The 27,868-nt window shown below is 45.9% G+C and overlaps 1 long non-coding RNA gene across 1 annotated transcript in view; it reads left to right on the top strand.

The window, feature by feature from the left end:
• Window positions 1-527: 527 nt before the first annotated feature.
• Window positions 528-27,868, top strand: part of LOC137532195 (uncharacterized) — a 103,842-nt gene continuing 76,501 nt past the window's right edge. The window contains exons 1-2 of the long non-coding RNA XR_011023880.1: window positions 528-616; window positions 15,631-15,702. This is a non-coding gene — a long non-coding RNA (uncharacterized lncRNA). The remainder of the gene's footprint in view (window positions 617-15,630; window positions 15,703-27,868) is intronic.

Genomic DNA, 27,868 nt, shown 5'->3' with positions numbered 1-27,868 from the left:
GACTCAAAGCGCCAGAGCTGCAGCCACTAGGGCGCGCTCTATAGACCGTAGCAGTGTTAGGGAGACTTGCCAAAGGTCTCCTACTGAATAGGTGCTGGCTTACTGAACAGACAGAGCCAAGGATTGAACCCAGGTCTCCTGTGTCAGAGGCAGCGCACTTACCCATTACACCATCCAGCCACTGCTATGCGTTCCACACTTGAAAACCTGTTTTTTTTTTTTCCGAATCTCTCTGCTGATTCCTCGGAACAAACCCTCCTGCCTTTCTCCGGAACAGAAAATATGCTAATGCCAATATCTGGTCTGCAGCCACCAATCATAACGTTACAAATAAAAACAAAGCTAACGAAGTGGTAATGGAATATTGACTTTCATATCTGTCAGGATCTTTCCCCCTGCTTGGGCAGAACATGAAATGTTAATCTAAGGATGAGAGGAGCCCTTCAGTGTGAAAATCTAACATATCATAAATATAGAACCTGCTTTATTAATATGGAACATCTCTTTTCCTTTCAGGTATCTATAAATAAAGTCCTCTTGAATGTTAGAAAACATCAGACCACGAGCAAAGCAGGAACTAAGCCAGATAAATAATACAGCCCAGCTTGTACCAGAAGTGGGTTAAGTATGCACGAAACATGTTAATGTTCTGTCCAATATAAATGTTGACTGACTGTATCTTCTACTAACAGCTCCCCCCCCCCCCCCCAGCCCCCACTACCCCCCCCCCCCCCCTTCCCATGGATGTGCTCTTACCTAGATGTTTTCTGACACACAACATGCACCTTAGTGGGCTATAAAATATCTGCAACCATTAAAAAGACATTGCATTCAATGGTAAAGATTAGAGTGTGAGCCCCTCTGAGGACAGTCAGTGACATGACTATGTACTCTGTAATGTGCTGCAGAAGATGTCAGTGCTATATAAATTCATAATAATAATATGGTAGGGCATTAGACTATGACTATGGTAGGATTAGATTGTGAGCTCCTCTGAGGACAGTCAGTGACATGACTATGTACTCTGTAATGTGCTGCAGAAGATGTCAGTACTATATAAATACATAATAATAATTTGTTAGGACATTAGACTATGACTATGGTGGGGTTAGATTGTGAGCTCCTCTGGGGACAGTCAGTGACATGGCTATGTACTCTGTAAAGTGCTGCAGAAGACGTCAGTGCTATATAAATACATAATAATAATATGGTAGGACATCAGACTATGACAGGATTAGATTATGAGCTCCTCTGAGGACAGTCAGTGACATGACTATATACTCTGTAATGTGCTGCAGAAGATGTCAGTACTATATAAATACATAATAATATGGTAGGACATTAGACTATGACTATGGTAGGGATTAGATTGTGAGCTCCTCTGAGGACAGTCAGTGACATGACTATGTACTCTGTAATGTGCTGCAGGAGATGTCAGTGCTATATAAATACATAATAATAATATGGTAGGACATTAGATTATGACTATGGTAGGATTAGAGTGTGAGCTCCTCTGAGGACAGTCAGTGACATGACTATGTACTCTGTACAGTGCTGCAGAAGATGTCAGTGCTATATAAATACATAATAATATGGTAGGACATTAGACTATGGCTATGGTAGGATTAGATTGTGAGCCCCTCTGAGGACAGTCAGTGACATGACTATGTACTCTATACAGTGCTGCAGAAGATGTCAGTGCTATATAAATACATAATAATAATATGGTAGGACATTAGACTATGACTATGGTAGGATTAGATTGTGAGCTCCTCTGAGGACAGTCAGTGACATGACTATGTACTCTGTAAAGTGCTGCAGGAGATGTCAGTGCTATATAAATACATAATAATAATATGGTAGGACAGTAGACTATGACTATGGTAGGATTAGATTGTGAGCTCCTCTGAGGACAGTCAGTGACATGACTATGTACTCTGTAAAGTGCTGCAGGAGATGTCAGTGCTATATAAATACATAATAATAATATGGTAGGACAGTAGACTATGACTATGGTAGGATTAGATTGTGAGCTCCTCTCAGGACAGTCAGTGACATGACTATGTACTCTGTAATGTGCTGCAGAAGATGTCAGTGCTATATAAATACATAATAATAATAATATGGTAGGACATTAGACTATGACTACAAACAAACAAACAAAAAAACACAGAACACTTATATTGCGCTTTTCTCCTGGCGGACTCAAAGCACCAGAGCTGCAGTCACTAGGACGCGCTCTATAGGCAGTAGCAGTGTTAGGGAGACTGGCCCAAGGTCTCCTACTGAATAGGTGCTGGCAGAGCCGAGATAGGAACAGGCAGAGCCGAGATTCGAACCCCGGTCTCCTGTGTCAGAGGCAGAGCCCTTAACCATTACTCCATTCAGCCACTAGTGACTGACTATGGTAGGATTAGATTGTGAGCTCCTCTGAGGACAGTCAGTGACATGACTATGTACTCTGTAATGTGCTGCAGAAAATGTCAGTGCTATATAAATACATAATAATAATATTGTAAGACATTAGATGAATACTATGGTAGGATTAGATTGTGAGCTCCTCTGAAGAAAGTCACTAACATGATATATACCCTGTAAAGTGCTGCAGAAGATGTCAATGCTATATAAATATAATAATAAAAATAATAATAATATGGTAGGACATTAGACAATGACTATGATGAGATTAGATTGTGAGCTCCTCTGAGGGCAGCCAGTGACATGACTATGTACTCTGTACAGAGCTGCAGAAGATATCAGCTCTATATAAATACTAAATATGAATACAAATGCATTAGATGCCTGCATGCCCTGAGACATAACTATTGGGGACTAGCATCTGCAGAGCAGCCGAGGGCTGTCTTAGGCCTCAACTGCTTAGCCACCCTCCGATAAAGGGGTCCATCCTTTAGTTAGCGGGCGGGGTTCATATTCAGCATAGAAGACTAGGATCACCCTAATACTCCTGACAGCCGTGGACAAGGTCAGGAGGAGTTTACTGCCTCGAGAGTCACGTTGTGTTTCGCCTGACTACAATACTTCCTCTTTCCAAACCGGAAGAAGGAACTATTGGAGTCATGCTTAAACCAGAAGGAGGAAGTGTCAAAGTCAAGTGAGAAGCAACTTGACTCACAAGACAGTGAACTCCTCCTGACCCTGTCTGCTTGTTTGGTGCTCCACAGTACCTGTTGGGAATATTCAGGTTTTCCTATTTGGCATGGTAATGCCAAATTCAAACAACACTGCCTCTAGTATCTTAGTATGGGTGGGGGAATCACAATGGCCACATTTGTTGTATAACCCCCGGTAAATGGGCCTCCAGGCTGTAGAGGTCACAAGAGGTAAGGGAAAAGCAGGGCCAGATTTCTGGAAAGGCAAACAAGGCCCGTGCCTTGGGTGGCTGCAGGCCAAGGTGGCACCTGGAAATGAAAGAGGGAAAACTACATATATAAGAATAAGGTGAAAATGGTGAGCAACAGATGAAAAAGGAAACTGATGCACAATGCAGTTGTCCATGAAAGAAAGGGGTTGGATGTTACACATGGAAGAGGAGGCTGTACATGGAATGGGAGGGGCTGCTGTATATGGATGATACACATGGAAGAGGGGGCTGCACGTGGAATGGGAGGGGCTGCTGTACATGGATGATACACATGGAAGAGGGGGCTGCATGTGGAATGGGAGGGAGGCTGCTGTACATGGATGATACCCATAAAGGAGGGGCTGCAAATAGAATGGGAGGAGGGTTGCTGTATCTGGATATTTCACATGGAAGAGGGGGCTGCACATGGAATGGGAGAGGGCTGCTGTACATGGATGATAGACGTGGAAGAGGGGGCTGCTCATGGATTGGGAGGAGTGTTGCTGTACATGGATGATGCACATGGAAGAGGGGGCTGCACATGGAATGGAAGGAGCTGCTGTACATGGATTATACACATGGTAGAGGGGGCTGCACATGGAATGGGAGGAGCGTTGCTGTACATGGATTATACACATGGTAGAGGGGGCTGCACATGGAATGGGAGGAGCGTTGCTGTACATGGATTATACACATGGTAGAGGGGGCTGCACATGGAATGGGAGGAGCGTTGCTCTACATGGATGATGCACATGGAAGAGGTGGCTGCACATGGAATGGGAGGAGCTGCTGTACATGGATTATACACATGGAAGAGGAGGCTGCACATGGAATGGGAGGGGCGCTGCTGTACAAAAAAAGGGGCAGCCACAACATACTTGGCCTAGGGGCACAAAAAAGTATAAATCTGACCTTTGGGGGAAATTAGTGTGAATGTTAGCTGTCCCATCAAAACGTTTTTCTGGGGTGGCATGATTACAAGTTATACCTCTTAGATAACATGGGATGTCAGCTTTCTTTATTTCCAGAATACAGCAAGGCGTAAAAAATAAATAAATAAAAATCAGTGTGAACAAGGCCTTGGTGCTCTGCTGCTCTTTGCACTTTTTATTGAACAAACACACAAGAGAAAAAAATGGAAGATATGTTTCCCGTGTCACAACAAACTCACAAAAGCGTTGGTGACAGACTCCCGTCTATGTCGCCTCCCGTGCCTCAGTGAACAATTACGCAGCAGCCCAAGACAGAAAGCAACAAACACTCCGAGGAGATCTGAAGTGCCCAATTACACATACTTTTCTTCTCAAAATGAATCTGTTCCACGGCACACACAGTTATTACCGGCATAAGCGCTTTCCCTCAACGTGTTCCCAGATAAAGACGAGTCTTCAGCTAAATAGCGGCGGAGATTATAACCGGCTTTCCAGCCATTATCTACCCCACCGTATGATGAAGCGTCTCGCCATCTCGCTTACAATGAAACAGTTGGATTTAACAAAGGCTTCCCGACTCGTCTCGGCTAAATGTGACCAAATTAAAATGGCATTCAAGTTAGCAGAATAATTTATGATGAGAAAATTTTGCTATCAGCTCCAAGATCTGCAATCTGTTCACACAAAGCGCGGCAATTATTATTGGGATACCAAGTCACCCTGTTGCTGGGAAAGAAGAAAAGCAGAATGAATATTTATTTAGTCGATTGTTGAAAATATTTTTCATGTTGGTCGCCGTCTTCGGGGAATGTTTCCCCACCCGCTGCTCGTCTTCCTTTTGAAAACATCGGCAGCTTCCAGGACCGTTCTTTGGTTTCTTCTCAACATCTGAAGCCGAGCTCTGTGAATCTAGATGAAGATGTTACTGTAGCCCCAACGTCCGGCATGATACACTTAACGGACAACCGAGGTGACATGTGACATGATGAGATAGACACATGTATGTACAGTGCTTAGCACACTAATAACTGTGATGTGTTCCTTTTATTTTTTTCTCTGTCCGAAAGGTTTAAAAATCAGGTACGTACGTGGCAGTTTCTGTCTTTTTCAGGACTGGGTCAGACTACAGTGTAACCCACAGTGATAAGAAATTACAGTCATAAAACACTTTCCTAGCAGAAAATGGCTTCTGAGAGCAGGACAGAGATAAAAACGGTCAATGGTTCTTAGATTTTAGCTCTGGCATACTTCAATGAATGTGTCATTGAGCAAAAAACAATAAAACTGTAAAAAATGTAAAAAGTAGATTTAAATATAAAATACAACTGTGGGATATCCAAAAAAAGTCATTTCTAGAAGAAGGAGGATAGATGCAATTGCTTATCTTATCAGTTTATTTTCACCTCGGGTGTCCTTTAACCACTTCGCCACCCGGGTACAGTATATCTGCGCTCCTTTGGACTTCAGTTCCCCGCCTGGAGCGTAGATATACGCACCCCCCGCCGCTGCCGCCGATGTCCGCGCTCCCGCTCGCACATGCGCGCACTCCCGCGATTCGTGCACGCTGCCGCCTGCTCGCCCGGAGATCAATGAACGGGAAAATCCATTCCCGTTCATTGATCTGTGCCCCCGCAATGATCGGCATGCTTCTATGAGAAGCAGCGCGACCATTGTGAAAAAACTCAGTTTCCCAGCCTCCCTTCCGACGCTTGTAGGACGCCTGCAAAAAAATGTGGCCATCTTGTGGCCAAAAAGTAATACACCCAAAAACATTTTTCACATACACATACATTATTTTCACTATTAATTTTAACTCATTAACTCCCACACTCCCCAATTGTTACCAATATTTTTTTTTTTTAATATTAAAATAAAAAAAAATTACAATAAAAAAAAAAAACTTAAATAGTTACCTTAGGGACTGAAATCGTTAAATATTTATATCAAGAGTGTTACTTTATAAATTACTAGCCGACCCACGGCGTAGCATACGCCGCATAAGAGGGTAGAGGGCAAGAAGGGGGTATTGGGCACAGCGGTGGGGAGGGGGGTTGGACCCCCCTCAACTGGGTCCCCTATGTGTGCTCTACCTCCAGCTTAAGCTCAGCAGGAACCCCCCACCCCTCACCTGGGTCCCCCATGTTCACTCCCCCTCCAGCTTAAGCTCAGCAGGATACCCCCCCCCCCCCTCACCTTGGTCCCCCATGTGCACTCCCCCTCCTTCTTAAGCACAGTAGAAGCCACCACTATTAGTAAGAGGCAGCGGATGACGGGGATGACTCACCTCTACCGTATTCCATCGTGCGTTCCACTGTCGTCACTTCCTGCAATGCCGCACACTGTATTGGTGTAATTTGACTTTTTAAAACAGAAGGAAATCTGCAATAATTCAGCTATAAGTGAACATTTGTGTTTACCCACAATGCACTGCTACTAAATATGAAAATTCCCCCTTTTCCCCCTTGGTAAGCCAAGCAAGCATCCAGAGCTGCTGGTGTATAGCAAGCATATAGCTTTAAATTTTACACAGTCATATCAAATCCACATGTAGACAGTCTGTTTCAGACTTTTGGTCCTCAACAGTACATGGCAGGGATTGATATGGCTGTATGAGATAGGGCTTGGACCAGTACAACAGAGTAACCAAGCAGCTCAAGGTGACCCAAACCACTCGTAATGTATAGGGGGATAAAAGGGACCAAAAAGACCTCCTACTAAAAAAAAGCAAAGCTTGGTGTAATTTGCCTTCCTAAAACAGAAAGAAATATGCAATTATTCAGCTATAAGTGAACATTTGTGGTTACCCACAATGCACTGCTACTAAATATGCAAATAATTCATTTTTCCCCTTAGTAAGCCAAGCAAGCATGCAGAACCACTGGTGTATAGCAAGCCTATAGCTTTACATTTTACACAGCCATATCAAACCCTCAACCCCCTGTCACATGTGACAGCCTATTTCAGACTTTTTTTTCCTCATCAGTACATGGCAGGAATTGATACAGCTGTATGAGATAGGGCTTGGACCAGTACAACAGAGTAACCAAGCAGCTCAGGGTGACCCAAACCACTCGGAATGTATAGGTGGATAAAAGGGACCAAAAAGACCTCCTACTAAAAAAAGCAAAGCTTGGTGTAATTTGCCTTCTTAAAGGACTTCCAAGGCCAAAATCTGCCCCCAAAACGTAAAAAAAAGTTAACTATCTGCATGACTTTGTAAGGCAAGGAGGACGCCGTCCGCCTGGTCCCCTCTGCTCAATAGCCCCCCGAAAGGCTGCGACCCCACGGTCCGGGTCGGTATCTGCAGCCTGAATAAAGATTGCCGCCGGAGCTGGCCACGGCTGCGCAGTCTGCATAGCCACTACTGCGGCTGCGCAGCTCTAGGGCCAACCCCCGATCCACGTAACAGGCAGCGTGGATCGGAGGGTTGGCCCTAGAGCTGCACAGCCGTGGCCAGCTCCAGCGGCCATCTTTATGCAGGCTGCAGATATCGACCCAGACTGTGGGGTCGCAGTCTTTCGGGGGCTATTGAGCAGAGGGGACCAGGCGGAATGGCACGGAGGGTGCGGACGGCATCCTCCGTGCCTTACAAAGTCATGCAGGTAGTTAACTTTTTTTACGTTTTGGGGGCAGATTTTGGTCTCATAAGTCCTTTAAAACAGAAGAAACTCTGCATTAATTCAGCTATAAGTGAACATTGGTGATTACCCACAATACACCGCTACTAAATATGCAAATTATTATTTTTCACCCTTAGTAAGCCATCCAAGCCTATAGCTTTAAGTTTTACACAGACATATCAAACCCACTTGTGACAGCCTATTTCAGACCTTTGGCCCTCATCAGTACATAGCAGGGATTGATATGGCTGTATGAGATTGGGCTTGGACCAGTACAACAGAGTAACCAAGCAGCTCAGGGTGACCCAAACTACTAAGCATGTATAGTGGGATAAAATAGACCAAAAATCCCTCCTACTAAAAAAAGCAAAGCTTGGTGTAATTTTCCTTCTTAAAACAGAAGAAGCAAATCTGCAATAATTCAGCTATAAGTGAACATTTGTGGTTACCCACAATGCACCGCTACTGAATATGCAAATTATCCCTCTTTGCCCTTGGTTTGATATGACACTACTTCTTCTTCTTGCTTGGACCAGCCCCTTCTTCTTGCTTGGACCGGCCCTGGGGGCAGGGCGCTACTTCTTCTTCTTGTTTGAAGGTTGAGGCACTTACTCTATTATATATATAGATGGGCTTGTAATTAGGGATAGACGCAAAACTGAAAAAAATGCACCTTTATTTGCAAATAAAATATTGGCGCCAAACATTGTGGTAGGGACATAATTTGAACGGTGTAATAACTGGGACAAATTGGCATATAAGTTACATGGATTTTAATTATAGTAGCATGCATTATTTAAAAACTATAATGGCGGAAAACTGAAAAATAATGTTTTTTTTTTCAAAATGTTTCCCTATTTTCCCATTAAAACACATTAGAATAAAATAATTCTTGGCATAGTGTCCCACTTAAAGAAAGCCTAATTGGTGGTGAAAAAAACAAGATAGGTATAGTTCATTTTATTGTGATAAGTAATGATAAAGTTATAGGCGAATGAATGTAAGGAGTGCTGAAAGGAGAAAATTGCTTGGATGCTGAAGGGGTAAAACCCCTCAGTTGTGAAGTGGTTAAAGGACTATCACAAAAAAGCCTTAAAAGGTAAAATACATGTAAATGAATCATGTAAGAGAGTAAAATGCACTGTATAAATGACTTAATTTTGATGACACTGTCACCGTAGGTAGTAAAAATCTGACATCCCCCTTCCCTGATTATGATTGTGATGTGCTAATCACGATTACGCAAAATTTTGCATAAAGTTTCACAATTATGACCATACGTAATTATGATTTGGAGTGCAACCAGATCAAACCCTGGCCACAAGGGTCAGTTACAAGAAAAAGACACATATATCCAGGCACATCCCCTCAAATTAGGACATTTAAATAAGTTATTAGGGAGGTGCTAAAGGGGGTGTGGTCAAAATGCATTTGTTTGAAGGGTTGCATGTGAGGGTTAACTTTTTGTTGTTGCTATTTTTCTGACCACACCCCCTTTAGCACCTCCCTAACTAGAGGGGATATGCCTCGATATATGTATGTATCTTTTTTTGCAGCCAAATATCTCAGCAGGGCTGCCTGGCAACTGGTATATTGTTTAACAGGAATTACATTTGGCAGCCTCCACATACCTCTTGCTTTAATTGTCCTTTAATTTTTTAATTTGAGTGAACTAGAAAATCGAAATTGTGGAATCGAAAAAAAAACCCACATTCAAAAATTGCGATGTGTGTGGCCACCTTTAGACTTGGCTTGATGGACCCTGACTGGAATATGACCCTCCACCTTAAAGAAAACCTGTAACGAGAAAAAGTTCCCCTGGGGGGTACTCCCCTCGGGTGGGGGAAGCCTCCAGATCCTATTGAGGCTTCCCCTGTCCTCCTGTGTCCCTCGGCGGCTGTGAAAAACGGCGGGGATGTAAATATTTACCACTCCAGCTCCAGCGCAGGCGCAGTATCGGCTCTCCGCTTGGAGATAGGCGGAAATAGCCGATCGCTGTGGGTCCGCTCTACTGCGCAAGTCTCCTGCAAGTCTCCTGCACCTGCGTAGTAGAGCAGACCCGATGGAGATTGGCTATTTCTGCCTATCTCCTTGCTTAAAGCCGCAACAGCACCCCTGCTGGAGCCAGGGAAGGTAAATAAATGTAGCTTGTCAGGCTTGTTGAGCCAGGATTGCGGGACACTCTGGGGGAGCCAGTGCTGGACTGCCTGCAGCTACAGGGGAGGGGGAAGCCTCATTGGGACTCTGAGGCTTCCCCCTCCCGAGGTGAGTACCCCCCAGGGGAACTTTTTTTTGTTTTTCTTTAATTCTCACAAAAAATAAGTCAGGTGAACCTTTTCACACATTTTTAGTAACTGACACAAACTTCAGTATATATTATGAAACATTGTAGCAGCTGAGAATGCCGCTTCAGATAACACTTTTGTGCGTTGTTTGTTACCGCGCCGACGAACACAATGAACCTTGCGAGTGCTATCGGGCCTAGACACCGCGCCTTTCCCTCCAGAGCCTCAGAGCCGTCTAATGCTATAATTGTCCTAGGAGATAGTTATGACATGACTGAGTGGATCTGATATGGTTGAGAACTGGTGTTGTGCTGCGTTGGACACTATTACTATTTAAGGATGATATCTGCACTATAATTATAAAGCTAAATGTTTCAACTCAGCCTATGAAATTAAAATGAAGACATTCAAGACTGATTATGCTAGAACTGCTTTAAAAGAAATGAAAGTTGAGAAGTTTCACATACAGTATAATGACTGAGCCAGTGTAATATAGAAAGAACAATGCTGTTACTAGGCAGCTTTTTACTTACTGTATAGACTCGCGTATAAGCCTCCAGGCCCCCAAGTGCAGCAATTATTCACTCACCTTTTGCAGCCCAGTATTTTCACGCTGCCCCCTTCCTTGTTAATTGTTGTGGCCGGACTTTCAGACCTGCGTTTTCTTGACATTTCCTTTGAAAGTATCACTTACCACTGGGTAAATTGCTGCAAATGGGAATGTCACTAATAGTACACACATTACTCAGTGTGCTCAGTGTTGCCCATGACTCGTGTATAAGGCGACCCCTACACTTTAATTTAATGAGTCAGATCTAAATTTCTAGACTTATACTCGACTACAGACTTATACTCGAGTTAGATAACCAAGCCTGTAATGCTCTCTGCAGTGAACGTAAACATTTTTACACACAGGAATGCTTGAAAATGCATTAAAATGTTCTTTTTTTTTTATTACTAAAAGTAGTTACTGACATTTTAGTTTTGGGAGTTTAATCCTACTTTAACACTGAGCTAATATTAGCTAATTGTAACACTAACCAATTTACCTGGTCTATAAAGATCACATTTAAAGAGAAGGTTTGTGGACATGTCTTTTTCAAGCGATGGGGAGGGGGTGACATTATTGGACGCTACAATAGACTGTAAAAAAACATAGTATTTGGGAAGAGAAGATAAGAAAGAGCAGCTCTCTTTGGTAGCATTTGATATTTGGAATCGATGAGATAAACAGCTCTGGCAAATGTCACATATCTGATGTTAAAAGGAATGTAACTTGGGAACTCAGAGAGAAGGCCTAGACTTGTATGTTTAAAAGGACACGAGATATGAAAGCGATCCAGCTCTGATAGATACAGGAACATGAATAGGAAACCTGTACCTCACGCTATTCACTTAACACAAGCATGCTGATAACGCATTACTAGTCATTATGTCATAAGTAGTGTGCTATAACAAAGCTATGCAAAATGTGAAGCCTGGCAGAGTTTTAAACCTCTGTATTATTCTTAAAACTTGTGTTGATTGAATAGCTCTGTGCTCGATTCGGCAGCCATTCGATTGAACAGGCCAAGATTTTCTGGTAAATCAATGGTGCCACCATTTGTGGTTAACCTCCCTTGCGGTCTGTTAAAACCATCAGAGGGCAGCGCAGCACTTCAATTTTTTTTTTAATCATGTAGCTAGCCTAGCACTATCTACATGATAGCCGCTGTGCAGCGGCATCCCCCCCCCCTCCGATCGCCTCCGGCGATCAGCGCAAACAATAAATCCCGTTCAGAACGGGATTTCCTGTTTGGCTTCCCCCGTCGCCATGGCGACGATCATCAATGTTGTGACATAATCGGGAGTCCCGATCCACCCCTCAGCGCTGCCAGGCGCTGATAGGCTAGGCTGCGCAAGGGGCTTAAGGGGCCGGCGCTGAGCGGCGGGTAGCGGCGAATTGGCGCGGAGCGGCGGCAACAGGGAAGTACACGCAGCTAGCAAAGTGCTAGCTGCGTGTACAAAAAAAAATTATGCAAATCGGCCCACAGGGCCTGAGAAATCCTCCTGCGCGGCATAGCCCGACCTGAGGTCGGGCTTACTGCCAGGGAGGTTAATAGCGAAGCCCTATACATGCTACAATCACCAAGTTTTCAAAAAGACCTTGTAGTTTTTGAGAAGATCTATTTTCAAAATTCAAAGAAAAAATGTTTATCAAACCCGGGAATATATATTTTTCAGAACCCTTATGCCTATTTATTTGTATGTGTAGTCCTGTCCTTCCAATGATGCTTGGCTTAGGCTATGAGGTCACAAAGCTTCTGTCCTAGTGCATTCTGGGATCCCAGGTGTTGTTTCTGCTCATTTAAACAACAAACATCTCACAGGGATGCACATTGCCGGCAGTGAAGAGGTCGCCATCTATGATAAATGTCAGAATGGTAATCGTGGTGAAAAAAAAAAACATTTTACAATGGACAAACACTGACTAAGTCATTTATGAATTAATATTGTAAAAAATAGCAATTGTATTCATTAAGTTACATTCAGTAATGTTTCTCTTTAGGAAAATAGGTATTTCCAAATTGCCAGGCAAAATATTTACCTGCTTAAAAGTACTCCTGTACTGGTATTCCCTTTGCTGCCTTTTCCACCCTGTCAGCTCTCCTGTGCCGCTTTCATGTCCTCTCGTATGTGCCATCATCTTCACCGATATGGTGCTGACTTGGAAGTAACTCGAAACTACTTCCATGTCAGCACCAGAGCAGTGAAGATGATGGCAGATACAAAAAGACACGACAGTGGAACGGGAGGGCTGACAGGGTGGAAAAGGCAGCAAAGGGAACCCAGATTAGGTGAGTTGTGTAGCGGTGCTTTTCTTTTTCAGGTCTTTAAAGTGCAGGCAGTACAAGGAGGCATTCCTAGGGAGGATAACTGACACTCCCCCGCAAATATTTGATGTTCTAGTAGTCAAAGATTTGGACTGACTAGAACGGGGACCCCTGGGGGCACTGGATGGCAAGAATGGTGACATATGTCACAGCACCATTCAGAAAATGGCACCTAAATCAATCAAACCTCTCTCATTTCAGGGTTACTTTAAACATTTTGCTGTGTCTTGTCATGTGCTCTGCTGCTTATCCCCTGTGTACTGGATATTTGTTACTTGGAAATGCAGTGACATCACCATTTAGGGGGTGGGTGGTGGAGTTCCCACGCTGTGCTACTCCTATTGCTGATGAAATCAAGCTTCACAATTAAATAAATATAGCAATAATCTCCAGGAGGTATAGATTCAGTAGGCCTAGCACTAGGCTGGTTATAGTTTAAGAATAGTGGTGGCTGGATAGTGTAATGTACGAGGGCTCTGCCTCTGACACAGGAGACCTGGGTTGAAATCTCAGATCTTCCTGTTCAATAAGCCAGCACCTATTCAGTAAAGAGTCCTTGGGCAAGTCTCTCTAACACTGCTACTGCCTATAGAGCATGTCCTAGTGGCTGCAGCTCTGGCCTAACACTGCTACTGCCTATAGGGCGCCCCCTAGTGGCTGCAGCTCTGGCCTAACACTGCTACTGCCTATAGGGTGCTCCCTAGTAGCTGCAGCTCTGGCCTAACACTGCTACTGCCTATAGAGCGCTCCCTAGTGGCTGCAGCTCTGGCCTAACACTGCTACTGCTTATAGAGCACCCCCTAGTGGCTGCAGCTCTGTCCTAACACTGCTAATGCCTATAGAGTGCCCCCTAGTGACTGCAGCTGTGACCTAACACTGCTACTGCCTATAGAGCATGCCCTAGTGGCTTCAGCTCCGGCCTAACACTGCAACTGCCTATAGAGTGCCCCCTAGTGGCTGCAGCTCTGCCCTAACACTGCTACTACCTATAGAGCGCCCCCTAGTGGCTGCAGCTCTGGCCTAACACTCCTACTGCCTATAGAGTGCTCCCTAGTGGCTGCAGCTCCGGCCTAACACTGCTACTGCCTATAGAGCGCACCCTAGTGACTGCAGCTCTGGCGATTTGAGTCCGCCAGGAGAAAAACGTGATAGAAATGTCACTTGTCTTGTCTAGACTAGAATATGAAGAATATGAAAACTTAGTAAAAAATTGTATTAAAAAAACTCCCACTAAAATGGGCAGGTAAAAAAGCTCATCCTTGACCTAGGTCTTTGAAGGATACCAGAGTTGGAAAGTGTTGGAGAAATGGGGGAACAGGCATTGAAGGGATGGCCACAGCTCCCCCCATTCTCAACTGACACCCCTCTTTCTCACCTAAAACTTTTGGGTCTCCAGGAGTGGCTATCACTGCGCAGATGTCGGCCCAGCTGCTCGTGTCCTACAGCGTCCTGGAGCGCTCTGCGCATGCCCATGGCATCATGATTGAGAAGATGCGGGGTGGGGGGGTCTTTAGGTGAGAAAGAGGGGTGTCAGTGAAGAACAGGGGGAGCGGTGGCCATCAGGACAGCTCCCCCTAAATGCCTGCTCCCCCGTTTCTCCAACCTTTTTTACCTCTGGTATGCTTTAACTTAAAAAACAAATATAGGTATCCCAATCCCAGTGCCTTTTTCCTCACTTGACAGCTTGGAGGGGTATATCAATATCAATGAATATCAATGAAAGAGGTCCTGGTCATCCGGCACAGAACTGATTGATGTGAACATGAAAGTTTAATATGACAGGGTTAATGGCTGTCGCAGTGCTTTAATGACACGCTCATCCATTCACTCCCAAGGAGACACAGTGATTAATCACCTGCCCACCTGAATGCTTCCCTGTATATGCTAAAAGCAACGCACTGATTCACCAGTAACCGGTGTCAGGCTGCAATCCAACGCCTTACTAATGAAGGCCTACACCAATAATTTATGCATTGTCACACGCAAGTCTTTAATCTGTAATTATTTATAAGACACGGGATAAATTAAGTCATGTATACGGCTGTAAATGACAGATATCTGATTCACTACGCCTTACTTACATTATTACTTATTGGCCGTGGTTCCCACTGATACAGAAATCAATGGGAAGAGTTACAGGAAAACCTCAGGATTTGCTGAATAAATGTTTGTCTTGGGTTATGTCAATTGTTTTAATTTATCATGGGATACTTGTTTTTACCTCTCCTATAATGTGTGTTGAAACATTACTAAAAAGCCTTTCTGCACTCCAGAGAGCACTGGGAGGAAAAGGCTTCATGACATCATAGCCAAGGCTAACCATGACTAGTAGACTGTAGACTAGTAGACTATAATGACTGTAGTAGCATGGTGGGACTACATATCAATATACAGCAATGTAAAGGTATAGGAAGTGTTTCTGGTGCTGAAACCAGGATACTTATTGTTAAATTGTGTATCCTGAATAATGAAGTAAAGTCTTCCATACGCTGTTATAGTGCCTCTTTTATTGAGCTTTATTGATTCTTTTTTAATTTTTTTTTTTTTGCATGAAAACAGGAAAAAACAACACATTTCCACTGTCGCCCAAATTGAACTTAACACAGCAATATTTGGAGTTGTCTTTAACAGGTAAGTCATCCTAGCTATCATGGACACCTTTAAGGAGGATTGGTAGGTGAACAGAGGCGCCAGAAGGATAAAAGTACATAAATTTTTTTAAAAAATTGCTGGGAGGAAGAGGTGGACTCGCCTCCGTTAAAGCAGACACCAAGGACTGTAAATATATAGATATACACATTTATTGAAAATACCCCCAAAACAACAGCAATTCAGTTATAGCAAGCAGAGCACCTCTGCTTGCTATAACTGAATTGCTGTTGTTTATCCCCTGCTTATTGCCTGAAGAAGTGGGCTGTGCCCGCAAAACGCGTTGCATCTTTGGGGTATTTTCAATAAATGTGTATATCTATATATTTACAGTCCTTGGTGTCTGCTTTAACGGATGTGAGTCCACCACTTCCTCCCAGCAATTTTTTAAAAATTTTATGTACTTTTATCCTTCTGGCACCTCTGTTCACTTACCAATATATTTGAGTCCACCCCAGGTGGAGGGGTGATCTACCCCCTTTCTTCCTATCTACAGAGAGCGACTTCTTAATCCTGAGTGAGGACAGGTCTAATTAGTGATGCTCAAATACCCCTTTTTAAAATTCGAGTTTGGTCGAATTCGAATAGTAAATTATTCGAGGTCAGTCGAATATTCGAGTCGAATAATTTTTACTATTCGATTCGACCTCGGACTTCGAGCTCACTATTCGAGTCGGTATTCGAGCTAACTATTCGAGCTGACTATTCGAATTGGCCTTAAATAGCTTCCAACACTTGTTTTGAGGGTGAATGATGCAAGAAACCTCTTTTTTTCCAAGTAACAACAGCAAGTGATTATGTGGGGATGTTCCTTTAAAAAAAAATGTGGAAAGAGAAGTTGTGTCCTTAATTTTGTTCAGTAGTGTTACTGTATATACTTGTTCTTCTTCTTCTTTATCTTTCTTCTTCTTCTTCTAGATCTTCTTCTTCTATATCTTCTTCTTCTATATTTTCTTCTTCTAGATCTTCTTCTTCTAGATCTTCTTCTTCTATATCTTCTTCTTCTATATCTTCTTCTTCTATATCTTCTTCTTCTATATCTTCTTCTTCTATATCTTCTTCTTCTTCTTCTTCTTCTTCTTCTTCTTCTTCTTCTTCTTCTTCTTCTTCTTCTTCTTCTTCTTCTTCTTCTTCTTCTTCTTCTTCTTCTTCTTCTTCTTCTTCTTCTTCTTCTTCTTCTTCTTCTTCTTCTTCTTCTTCTTCTTCTTCTTCTTCTTCTTCTTCTTCTTCTTCATCATCTTCTTCATCATCTTCTTCATCTTCTTCTTCTTCATCTTCTTCTTCATCTTCTTCTTCTTCTTCATCTTCTTCTTCTTCCTCTTCTTCATCTTCTTCTTCATCTTCATCTTCATCTTCATCTTCATCTTCTCCTTCCTTTTCAATATCGTCTTCTTCTTCTTCACGTATTTCTCTTTTCAATTTTTTTTTTTTAAGAAATGCAGCTATTTTTGAGCGTAACAAATAGCTGGTGGGCGCACGCATGTTGGAAGCGCCATTGTATGTGCTCCCTGGCAGTGGAAACACAAAGACAGCAGGAGGTAAATTCAGCAGTAGGAGGAGGAGGATGAGTGTGTGGCAGCAGGCAGTCAATGAGGCAGGCAGCTCGCCGTGACATAATAGCCCTGGTACCTAGCGGTGATACCAGGGCTGTAAATAAACACAACAGGAGGTCCCAGACAGCGGTCGTGCAGCCCACATTGTGTCCAATACACAACTGGGACAACACAGTTTTCAACCCGGGCACCTCAGAAAAATTAAACCTTTTTTTTTTTTTTTAATGGTTTGTTTGGTTTTGGTTTTGCAACCAATATAGCTATTGTTTGACGTAATAGCTGGTGGCAGAGTGGCAGCAGAAGGTAATTCTGTGTACCCTGGCAGTGGGAAACACAGACAGACAGCAGCAGCAGGAGGAGGAATGGAGGAGTAGGCGAGCAGCTATTGTTTGACGTAATAGCTGGTGGCAGAGTGGCAGCAGAAGGTAAATCATCTGTGTACCCTGGCAGTGGGAAACACAGACAGACAGCAGCAGCAGGAGGAGGAATGGAGGAGTAGGCGAGCAGCTATTGTTTGACGTAATAGCTGGTGGCAGAGTGGCAGCAGAAGGTAAATCATCTGTGTACCCTGGCAGTGGGAAACACAGACAGACAGCAGCAGCAGCAGCAGGAGGAGGTATGGAGGAGCAGTGTGAGTGTGGCAGCAGGTAGGCAGCGTGACATAATAGCCCTGGTACCTAGCGGTGATACCAGGGCTGTAAATAAACACAACAGGAGGTCCCAGACAGCGGTCGTGCAGCCCACATTGTGTCCAATACACAACTGGGACAACACAGTTTTCAACCCGGGCACCTCAGAAAAATTAAACCTTTTTTTTTTTTTTTATGGTTTTTTGGTTTTTGGTTTTGCAACCAATATAGCTATTGTTTGACGTAATAGCTGGTGGCAGAGTGGCAGCAGAAGAAGGTAATTCTGTGTACCCTGGCAGTGGGAAACACAGACAGACAGCAGAAGGGCAGTACACAGCAGCCCACTGTAGGTGTAAAATGTGTGGCTGCAGGCGACGTAATAGTCAAAGTGAACCAGGCTGGCTTAGTGAGCAGGAGCCAGGAGGTGGTAAAGGGTGGTAAGGCACATTAACGATGGTTCCGGCAGCCAGTTCATGTCCCCCTCTCGCCGACAACAGGGGCCAGGAACTCGCCTTCCACCCACGCCTGGTTCATCTTGAGAAACGTCAGTCTGTCCACAGACTTGTGAGACAGACGTGAGCGTTTCTCGGTGACCACGCCACCAGCTGCACTGAAGCAGCGCTCGGACAGCACGCTGGAAGGGGGGCAGGACAGCACTTCCAGGGCGTATTGCGCCAGCTCGCTCCAGATCTCCATGCGCTTGACCCAATACTCCATGGGATCAACAGGGGCATCGCTGTCAAGCCCGCTGTACGACCCCATGTAGTCAGCCACCATGCGGGTCAGGCGCTGGCTGTGACCGGAGGAGGATGCTGCTGCATGCATCTCCTCTCTAGTCACTGCTGCCGGAGCCTCTACAGTCCTGTAGAGCTCGTGGCTGAGAGACAGCAGGTCTGTGGGGCGCTTGTTGCTGCTGGATGCAGGCACCTGCTGCTGCCTCTGTGCTGGCTGCTGGACAGTGGGGGTGGAAGGCTGGGGGAAGGCTTCCTCCAAGCGCTCAACAAGGGCCTGCTGCAAGCTCCTTATTTGTTGCGCTGGGTCTCCTCCTGCAGGCGGCAGGAACTGGCTCAACTTCCCCTTGAGGCGTGGGTCCAACATCATGCTGATCCAGATGTCCTCCCTCTGCTTCATCTGGATCACCCTGGGGTCCCTGCGCAGGCACGTCAGCATGTGCGCTGCCATTGGGAAGAGGCGGGCCACGTCTGCTGGCACATCGACGTCAGTGCTGTCCTCATCCTCCTCCTCTGCCGCCTCATCCTCTCTCCACCCCCGCACCAACTCAGCTGCGCTGTGCTGATCCCCCTCATCAGCAGCCAGGTCAGGGACCTCCACCAAGTCCTCCTCCTCCTCCCCCTCAGAGGTGGACTGCGCAGCTGGTTGCCGCTCCTGCTGGTCCAAGGCTGCCGCTCCCTGTTCCAGCAAAGCATCGAGGGCCCTGTTCAGCAGAGAAACCAGGGGCACCCACTCGCAGACCATAGCATGGTCCCTGCTCACCATGTTTGTGGCCTGCAGGAAGGGAGCCAGCACTAAGCACACCTGCTGCATGTGCCTCCAGTCATCATCGGGGACGATGGACGGGAAGTTGCTGGTCTTGTCCCTTCTCTGAGCTGCGGAAACAGTGGCCAGGGCAAGGTACTGTTTGACAGCGCGCCTCTGTTCAACCAGACGCTCCAACATCGCCAGGGTGGAGTTCCAGCGAGTCGGAACGTCAAGGATCAGCCGATGGCGTGGCAGATCCAGCTCCTTTTGCACGTCTTCCAGGCTCGCACAGGCTGCAGCCGAGCGCCGGAAGTGACGCACAACATTCCTTGCCGTTTCCAGCAGTTCGCCCATCCCCTGGTAGGTGCGCAGGAACTTCTGCACCACCAGGTTCAGCACGTGGGCAAGACAGGGGATGTGGGTCAGGTTTCCCCTGTCTATTGCGGCAACCAGATTGGCCCCATTGTCGGCCACCACCTCTCCGACTCTGAGGCCTCTGGGGGTCAGCCAAATCCTCTCCTGCTCCTGGAGTTTGGCCAACACATGGGTTGCCGTCAGCTTGGTCTTCCCAAGGCTGACCAAGTGCAGCAGCGCTTGGCAGTGGCGGGCCTTCACGCTGCTGCTGAGGCGGGGGGTTTGGCCAGGTGTGCCGGAGGATGGCAGAGGATCGGAGGAACCTGCTGCAGTTCCCCTGAGCCTGCGGGGTGGCACCACCCACTGTGTTGCTGCTGCTGCTGTGCCCGCTGCTGCTCTCCCATCCTCACCCCCTTCCACCAAGCTGACCCAGTGGACAGTGAAGGACAGGTAGCGGTCTGTCCCGAAGCGGCTGCTCCAGGAGTCCATGGTGACGTGGACCCTTTCACCAACCGCCTGCTCCAGCCCTCGCTCCACATTGGCCATCACAAAGCGGTGCAGTGCAGGAATGGCCTTGCGGGCAAAGAAGTGTCTGCTGGGGAGCTGCCAGTCTGGGGCTGCGCAAGCAAGCAGCGCACGAATGTCGCTCCCCTCCTGCACGAGCGTGTACGGCAGGAGTTGGGAGCACATGGCCCGTGCCAGCAAGCCGTTCAGCTGCCGCACGCGACGGCTGCTGGGAGGCAGAGCCCTAACCACCCCCTGGAAGGACTCGCTCAAAAGGCTCTGGCGTGGCCTTTTGCTGACACGGGAATCAGCAGACACAGCAGAGGAGGCCACTGAGGACTGGCTGCCAGAACAGGCCTCAGTGTCGGCGGCAGGAGTTGCAGAGGGGGGAGGAGCAGTGCGTTTCCGCACTCCTGCTGGTGCTGCTGGAGGAGCAGGAGGGCGGGTGGCTGCTGTTGCTGCTGCTGCTGCTGAAGGCTGTGCAGTGATGGGTGTGGTGCCACTGCCAGCACCAGATGCCTTCAGCCTCTGGAACTCCTCATGCTGGTGGAAATGTTTAGCCGCAAGGTGGTTGATGAGCGAGCTGGTGCAGAACTTTAAGGGGTCTGCACCTCTGCTCAACTTCCGCTGACAGTGGTTGCAAGTGGCGTACTTGCTGTACACAGTGGGCATGGTGAAATATCGCCAGATTGGTGACTTAAACATCCCCCTACGGCATGGAAGCGCTGCTGCCTGTCTCCCTGTGGTGGTTGGGGGGGGCGGCTTGGGGGGCTTGGGTGCGGCTGGTGGTGGTACTGGCAGATGCTGCTGCTGCTGCTGCTGAGCCTGAGACACCAGCAGGCTGTGGGACCTGCCTACTGCTGCTGCCAATGCTTGCAATGATGCACCTCCTTGCAAGGCCCACAAGAGCATCCTCCTCCTCCTCCTCAGAGCTGCTGAGGACGACATCCCCTGGAGGTGGTGGCACCCAGTCTCTGTCTGTCACCGGGTCATCATCATCCTCCCCCTCCTGAAACATGTCCTGCTGGGATGAGGACCCCCCAAACTCCTCTCCTGATGCATGGATGGGCTGCTTGACTGTCGCCACAGTCTTGCTGTCCAATTCCTCATCCCCCAAAGTGCCCATCAGCATCTCCTCCTCAAGATCGCCAACAACAGCAGACAATTTACTCATGATGCCTGGGGTCAAAAGACTGCTGAATGACAGGTCGGCGAGTGACGGTGAACTGGCCTCCTCCCCAGACCCTGCTGGGCGGCTGCTGCGAACAGGGGTGGTGGTGGTGGTGAGGGTGGAGGCCTCGGATGCAGAGCTGATGGCGGGCTGCTCATCCTCCGTCATGAGTTGCACCACAGTGTCTGCATCCTTTTCCTCAATGGGACGTTTCCGACCCGGCTGGAGGAAAATGGGAGCAGGTGCTACACGCTGCTGCTGCTGTGTCTCTGCAGCGTGAGTTGCAGATGCTCCTGCTGGGTGGCGCCCAAGGCGTCCACGGCCAGTGGCTATGGGAGGAATGTTAGCCACTGACGCTGCTGCTGCTGCTGCGGAACTGTGCATGGTGGCGCGCCCGCGGCCGCGGCTTGCCACAATGCTGCTCCCTCTCCTCCTGATTCCCTTGCTGCCCTTCCCCTTGCCCAAACCGCGCTGGCTGCCACTTCCAGACATCTTAAATGTTTTGGGCGTATAGACAAAAGTTTTGTAAAAGGGCGGGTGAAAAGTGGGGTACTTTAATGGAGTGGGTTGGTTGGTGAGGTGACTGAGTGAGTGTCCCCTAGTACAGTAAGTAAGTAGTAACAGTCAGGAAGTACAACTAGCAGTTACAATAATCAGTAGTAATCACAAGTAAATTTAGTGTGTGTACACTCAGACAGTGAGTGCACGCACGCAGGAGCTAGTAGCCTATGAACACAGTGACTGAGTGTCCTAGACTCCTAGTACAGTAAGAGTAAGTAGTAACAGTAAGTAGAACTAACTAATTACAATAATCAATCAGCGATCAGAAGGAAATGGAGTGTGGGTGTGTGTACACTCAGACAGTGAGTGCACGCACGCAGGAGCTAGTAGCCTATGAACACAGTGACTGAGTGTCCTAGACTCCTAGTACAGTAAGAGTAAGTAGTAACAGTAAGTAGAACTAACTAATTACGATAATCAATCAGCGATCAGAAGGAAATGGAGTGTGGGTGTGTGTACACTCAGACAGTGAGTGCACGCACGCAGGAGCTAGTAGCCTATGGACAGTGACTGAGTGTCCTAGACTCCTAGTACAGTAAGAGTAAGTAGTAACAGTAAGTAGAACTAACTAATTACAATAATCAATCAGCGATCAGAAGGAAATGGAGTGTGGGTGTGTGTACACTCAGACAGTGAGTGCACGCACGCAGGAGCTAGTAGCCTATGAACACAGTGACTGAGTGTCCTAGACTCCTAGTACAGTAAGAGTAAGTAGTAACAGTAAGTAGAACTAACTAATTACGATAATCAATCAGCGATCAGAAGGAAATGGAGTGTGGGTGTGTGTACACTCAGACAGTGAGTGCACGCACGCAGGAGCTAGTAGCCTATGAACACAGTGACTGAGTGTCCTAGACTCCTAGTACAGTAAGAGTAAGTAGTAACAGTAAGTAGAACTAACTAATTACAATAATCAATCAGCGATCAGAAGGAAATGGAGTGTGGGTGTGTGTACACTCAGACAGTGAGTGCACGCACGCAGGAGCTAGTAGCCTATGAACACAGTGACTGAGTGTCCTAGACTCCTAGTACAGTAAGAGTAAGTAGTAACAGTAAGTACAACTAACTAATTACGATAATCAATCAGCGATCAGAAGGAAATGGAGTGTGGGTGTGTGTACACTCAGACAGTGAGTGCACGCACGCAGGAGCTAGTAGCCTATGGACAGTGACTGAGTGTCCTAGACTCCTAGTACAGTAAGAGTAAGTAGTAACAGTAAGTAGAACTAACTAATTACAATAATCAATCAGCGATCAGAAGGAAATGGAGTGTGGGTGTGTGTACACTCAGACAGTGAGTGCACGCACGCAGGAGCTAGTAGCCTATGAACACAGTGACTGAGTGTCCTAGACTCCTAGTACAGTAAGAGTAAGTAGTAACAGTAAGTAGAACTAACTAATTACGATAATCAATCAGCGATCAGAAGGAAATGGAGTGTGGGTGTGTGTACACTCAGACAGTGAGTGCACGCACGCAGGAGCTAGTAGCCTATGAACACAGTGACTGAGTGTCCTAGACTCCTAGTACAGTAAGAGTAAGTAGTAACAGTAAGTAGAACTAACTAATTACGATAATCAATCAGCGATCAGAAGGAAATAGAGTGTGTGTTGTGTGTGTACACTCAGACAGTGAGTGCAGTGCGCACACGCAGGAGCTAGTAGCCTATATGAACAGTGACAGTGAGTGTCCCTACGGGTACAGTAAGAGTAAGTAGTAAGTAAGTACAACTAACTAACAATAATCTATCAGTAATCAGAAGGAAATAGAGTGTGTGTACACACAGACAGTGAGTGAGTGCACACACGCAGGGCTAGCTAGTAGCCTATAAACAGTGACAGTCAGTGAGTGTCCTACTCCTAGTACAGTATAACTACAATACTATTAGTAAAGGACAGCAGAAATACTGGTATAGATGAGAGAAATAAACAGAGGACAGCTGCCCACAGAGGCAAGGCCCCCCTGAGGCCTAAACCTGTAAGCTTGCAGCAGCTGCCTGTCTCTAATGTAACACACAAGCTACTAACTAAAATACAATGTCTATCTAACTAACAACAATATAGGTGTATATGGCAGGTGTAGGTGAGCAAAAACGCTAGGTAAATGATCACAATAGAGCACTTGCTAAGCCAAAGCACAAAGGAGCAACTCTCTCTCTGTACAAGTCTCAGGCAAGCATGGAGAAACGGAACATGGCGGCCGCTATTTATAGGGTAGGGGCTGGCCAGGGTCCCCCTCTGTGATTGGCTGCCGTCAGAGGGCCTGGGAGCCCTCTGATTGGCTCTAAGGACATCAATCTGGGCTATGACGCTATTCGAGCTCGGTACCGAGCTCGAATAGCGCCGAGTTGCTCGAATAGCTCGAATAGTGAATGGGCTATTCGAGTGTACTCGGATAGCCCATTCGAATAGCTCCAGCTATTCGGAGCTCGAATACCGAGCTCGAATAGCTGAAAAAGAGCTTGAATATTCGAGCTACTCGAATATTCGAGCTCTGCTGAGCACCACTGGGTCTAATCTCCTCACCTGCCTAATGAGTGGTTACCTAGGTGGTAACCCGTGTTTGTGAGTATTACCATCTCACGGTTTCATTTATCCAATCAATTTTGACATACTACACCATATTGGGCTCTCGATTTCTCTTTAACTTTAAGGAGGATTGGCCCACCCAGGCCCAGACTTACATCACAGGAGCCTATAGGCACAGATGTCCTGGCACCCTAGACTCCGCCCTCCATGCATGCAGGCCCGGATTTACATCACAGGAGCCTATAGGCACAGATGTCCTGGCACCCCAGACTCCGCCCTCCATGCATGCAGGCCCAAATTTACATAACAGGAGCCTATAGGCACAGATGTTCTGGCACCCTAGACTCCGCCCTCCATGCATGCAGGCCCAGATTTACATCACAGGAGCCTATAGGCATGGATGTCCTGGCACCCTAGACTCCGCCCTCCATGCATGCAGGCCTGGATTTACATCACAGGAGCCTATATGTACAGATGTCCTGGCACCCTAGACTCCGCCCTCCATGCATGCAGGCCCAGACTTACCTCACAGGAGCCTATAAGCACAGATGTCCTGGCACCCTAGACTCCGCCCTCCATGCATGCAGGCCCAGACTTACCTCACAGGAGCCTATAGGCACAGATGTCCTGGCACCCTAGACTCCACCCTCCATGAACCTATAAATCCCAGCCGAACTGCACCGCAAGTGTGCTGGCTGTCCCAGCTGTCGCTCCTCCTTTACTTTCCTTGCCTGTCAAAGGTAGCTAAATATGCCCCTTAGCATTAGGTAGCCAGAGGTACCCTCAATATTAAGTAGCTACAGGTGTCCCTATGTGTATTAGGTAGCTAGAGGAACCTCAGTACTAAGTAGCCGCAGGTGCCCCCTAACTGAAGGGAGATCTAAGGAATGTAAACAAAGAATAATGTTATCACCTCTTACGTATACGGCAGGAAGCTTAACCACTTGAGGACCGTGGGCTTTACCCCCCTTAAGGACCAGACCCTTTTTTTCCATTCAGACCACTGCAGCTTTCACGGTTTATTGCTCGCTCATACAACCTACCACCTAAATTAAATTTGGCTCCTTTTCTTGTCACTAATAAAGCTTTCTTTTGGTGCTATTTGATTGCTGCTGCGATTTTTACTTTTTATTATATTAATCAAAAAGACATGAATTTTGTCAAAAAAATGATTTTTTTAACTTTCTGTGCTGACATTTTTCAAATAAAGTAAAATTTCTGTATACATGCAGCACTAAAAATGTGGACAAATATGTTTTTAATAAAAAAAAACCATTCAGCCTATATTGATTGGTTTGGGTAAAAGTTATAGCGTTTACAAACTATGGTGCAAATTTTTTTCCCATTTTGAAGCATCTATGACTTTTCTGACCACCTGTCATGTTTCATGAGGGGCTAGAATTCCAGGATAGTATAAATACCCCCCAAATTACCCCATTTTGGAAAGAAGACATCCCAAAGTATTCACTCAGAGGCATGGTGAGTTCATAGAAGATTTTATTTTTTGTCACAAGTTAGCCGAAAACTTTGTGACAAAAAAGAAAAAAAAAAGTTTCCATTTCTGCTAACTTGCGACAAAAAAAATGAAATCTGCCACGGACTCACTATGCTCCTCTCTGAATACCTTGAAGTGTCTACTTTCCAAAATGGGGTAATTTGTGGGGTGTGTTTACTGTTCTGGAATTTTGGGGGGTGCCTAATTGTAAGCACCCCGTAAAGCCTAAAGGTGCTTATTGGACTTTGGGCCCCTTAGCGCAGTTAGGCTGCAAAAAAGTGCCACACATGTGGTATTGCCATACTCAGGAGAAGTAGTATAATGTGTTTTAGGGTGTATTTTTACACATACCCATACTAGGTGGGAGAAATATCTCTGTAAATGACAATTGTTTGATTTTTTTTTTTTTTACACACAATTGTCCATTTACAGAGATATTTCTCCCACTCAGCATGGGTATGTGTAAAAATACACCCCAAAACACATTATACTACTTCACCTGAGTACGGCGATACCACATGTGTGGCACTTTTTTGCACCCTAACTGCGCTAAAGGGCCCAAAGTCCAATGAGTACCTTTAGGATTTCACAGGTCATTTTTGTTTCAAGACTACTCCTCACGGTTTAGGGCCCCTAAAATGCTAGGGCAGTATAGGAACCCCACTAATGACCCCATTTTAGAAAGAAGACACCCCAAGGTATTCCGTTAGGAGTATGGTGAGTTCATAGAAGATTTTATTTCTTTGTCACAAGTTAGCGGAAATTGATTTTAATTGTTTTTTTTTTTCACAAAGTGTAATTTTCCGCTAACTTGTGACAAAAAAATAAAATCTTCTATGAACTCACCATACTCCTAACGGAATACCTTTGGGTGTCTTCTTTCTAGAATGGGGTCATTTGTGGGGTTCCTATACTGCCCTGGAATTTAAGGGGCCCTAAACCGTGAGGAGTAGTCTTGAAACCAAATGTCGCAAAATGACCTGTGAAATCCTAAAGGTACTCATTGGACTTTGGGCCCCTTAGCGTACTTAAGGTGTAAAAAAGTGCCACACATGTGGTACCGCCGTACTCAGGAGAAGTAGTATAATGTGTTTTGGGGTGTATTTTTACACATACCCATGCTGGGTGGGAGAAATATCTCTGTAAATGACAATTGTTTGATTTTTTTTACACACAATTGTCCATTTACAGAGAGATTTCTCCCACCCAGCATGGGTATGTGTAAAAATACATCCCAAAACACACTATACTACTTTTCCTGAGTACGGCGGTACCACATGTGTGACACTTTTTTGCAGCCTAGGTACTCTAAGGGGCCCAACGTCCTATTCACAGGTCATTTTGAGGCATTTGTTTTCTAGACTACTCCTCATGGTTTAGGGCCCCTAAAATGCCAGGGCAGTATAGGAACCCCACAAGTGACCCCATTTTAGAAAGAAGACACCCCAAGGTATTCCGTTAGGTGTATGGTGAGTTCATAGAAGATTTTATTTTTTGTCACAAGTTAGTGAAAAATGACACTTTGTGAAAAAAAAACAATAAAAATCAATTTCCGCTAATTTTTGACAAAAAATAAAATCTTCTATGAACTCGTCATACACCTAACAGAATACCTTGGGGTGTCTTTTTTCTAAAATGGGGTCACTTCTGGAGTTCCTATACCGCCCTGGCATTTTACGGGCCCAAAACCGTGAGTAGTCTGGAAACCAAATGTCTCAAAATGACTGTTCAGGGGTATAAGCATCTGCAAATTTTGATGACAGGTGGTCTATGAGGGGGCCAATTTTGTGGAACCGTTCATAAGCAGGGTGGCCTTTTAGATGACAGGTTGTATTGGGCCTGATCTGATGGATAGGAGTGCTAGGGGGGTGACAGG

Source organism: Hyperolius riggenbachi, chromosome 9 (assembly GCF_040937935.1).
Source record: "Hyperolius riggenbachi isolate aHypRig1 chromosome 9, aHypRig1.pri, whole genome shotgun sequence".
Taxonomy (NCBI): Eukaryota; Metazoa; Chordata; class Amphibia; order Anura; family Hyperoliidae; genus Hyperolius; species Hyperolius riggenbachi.
Note: the sequence above shows the minus strand (reverse complement) of the source record. Positions and strands in the feature narration are given on the sequence as shown.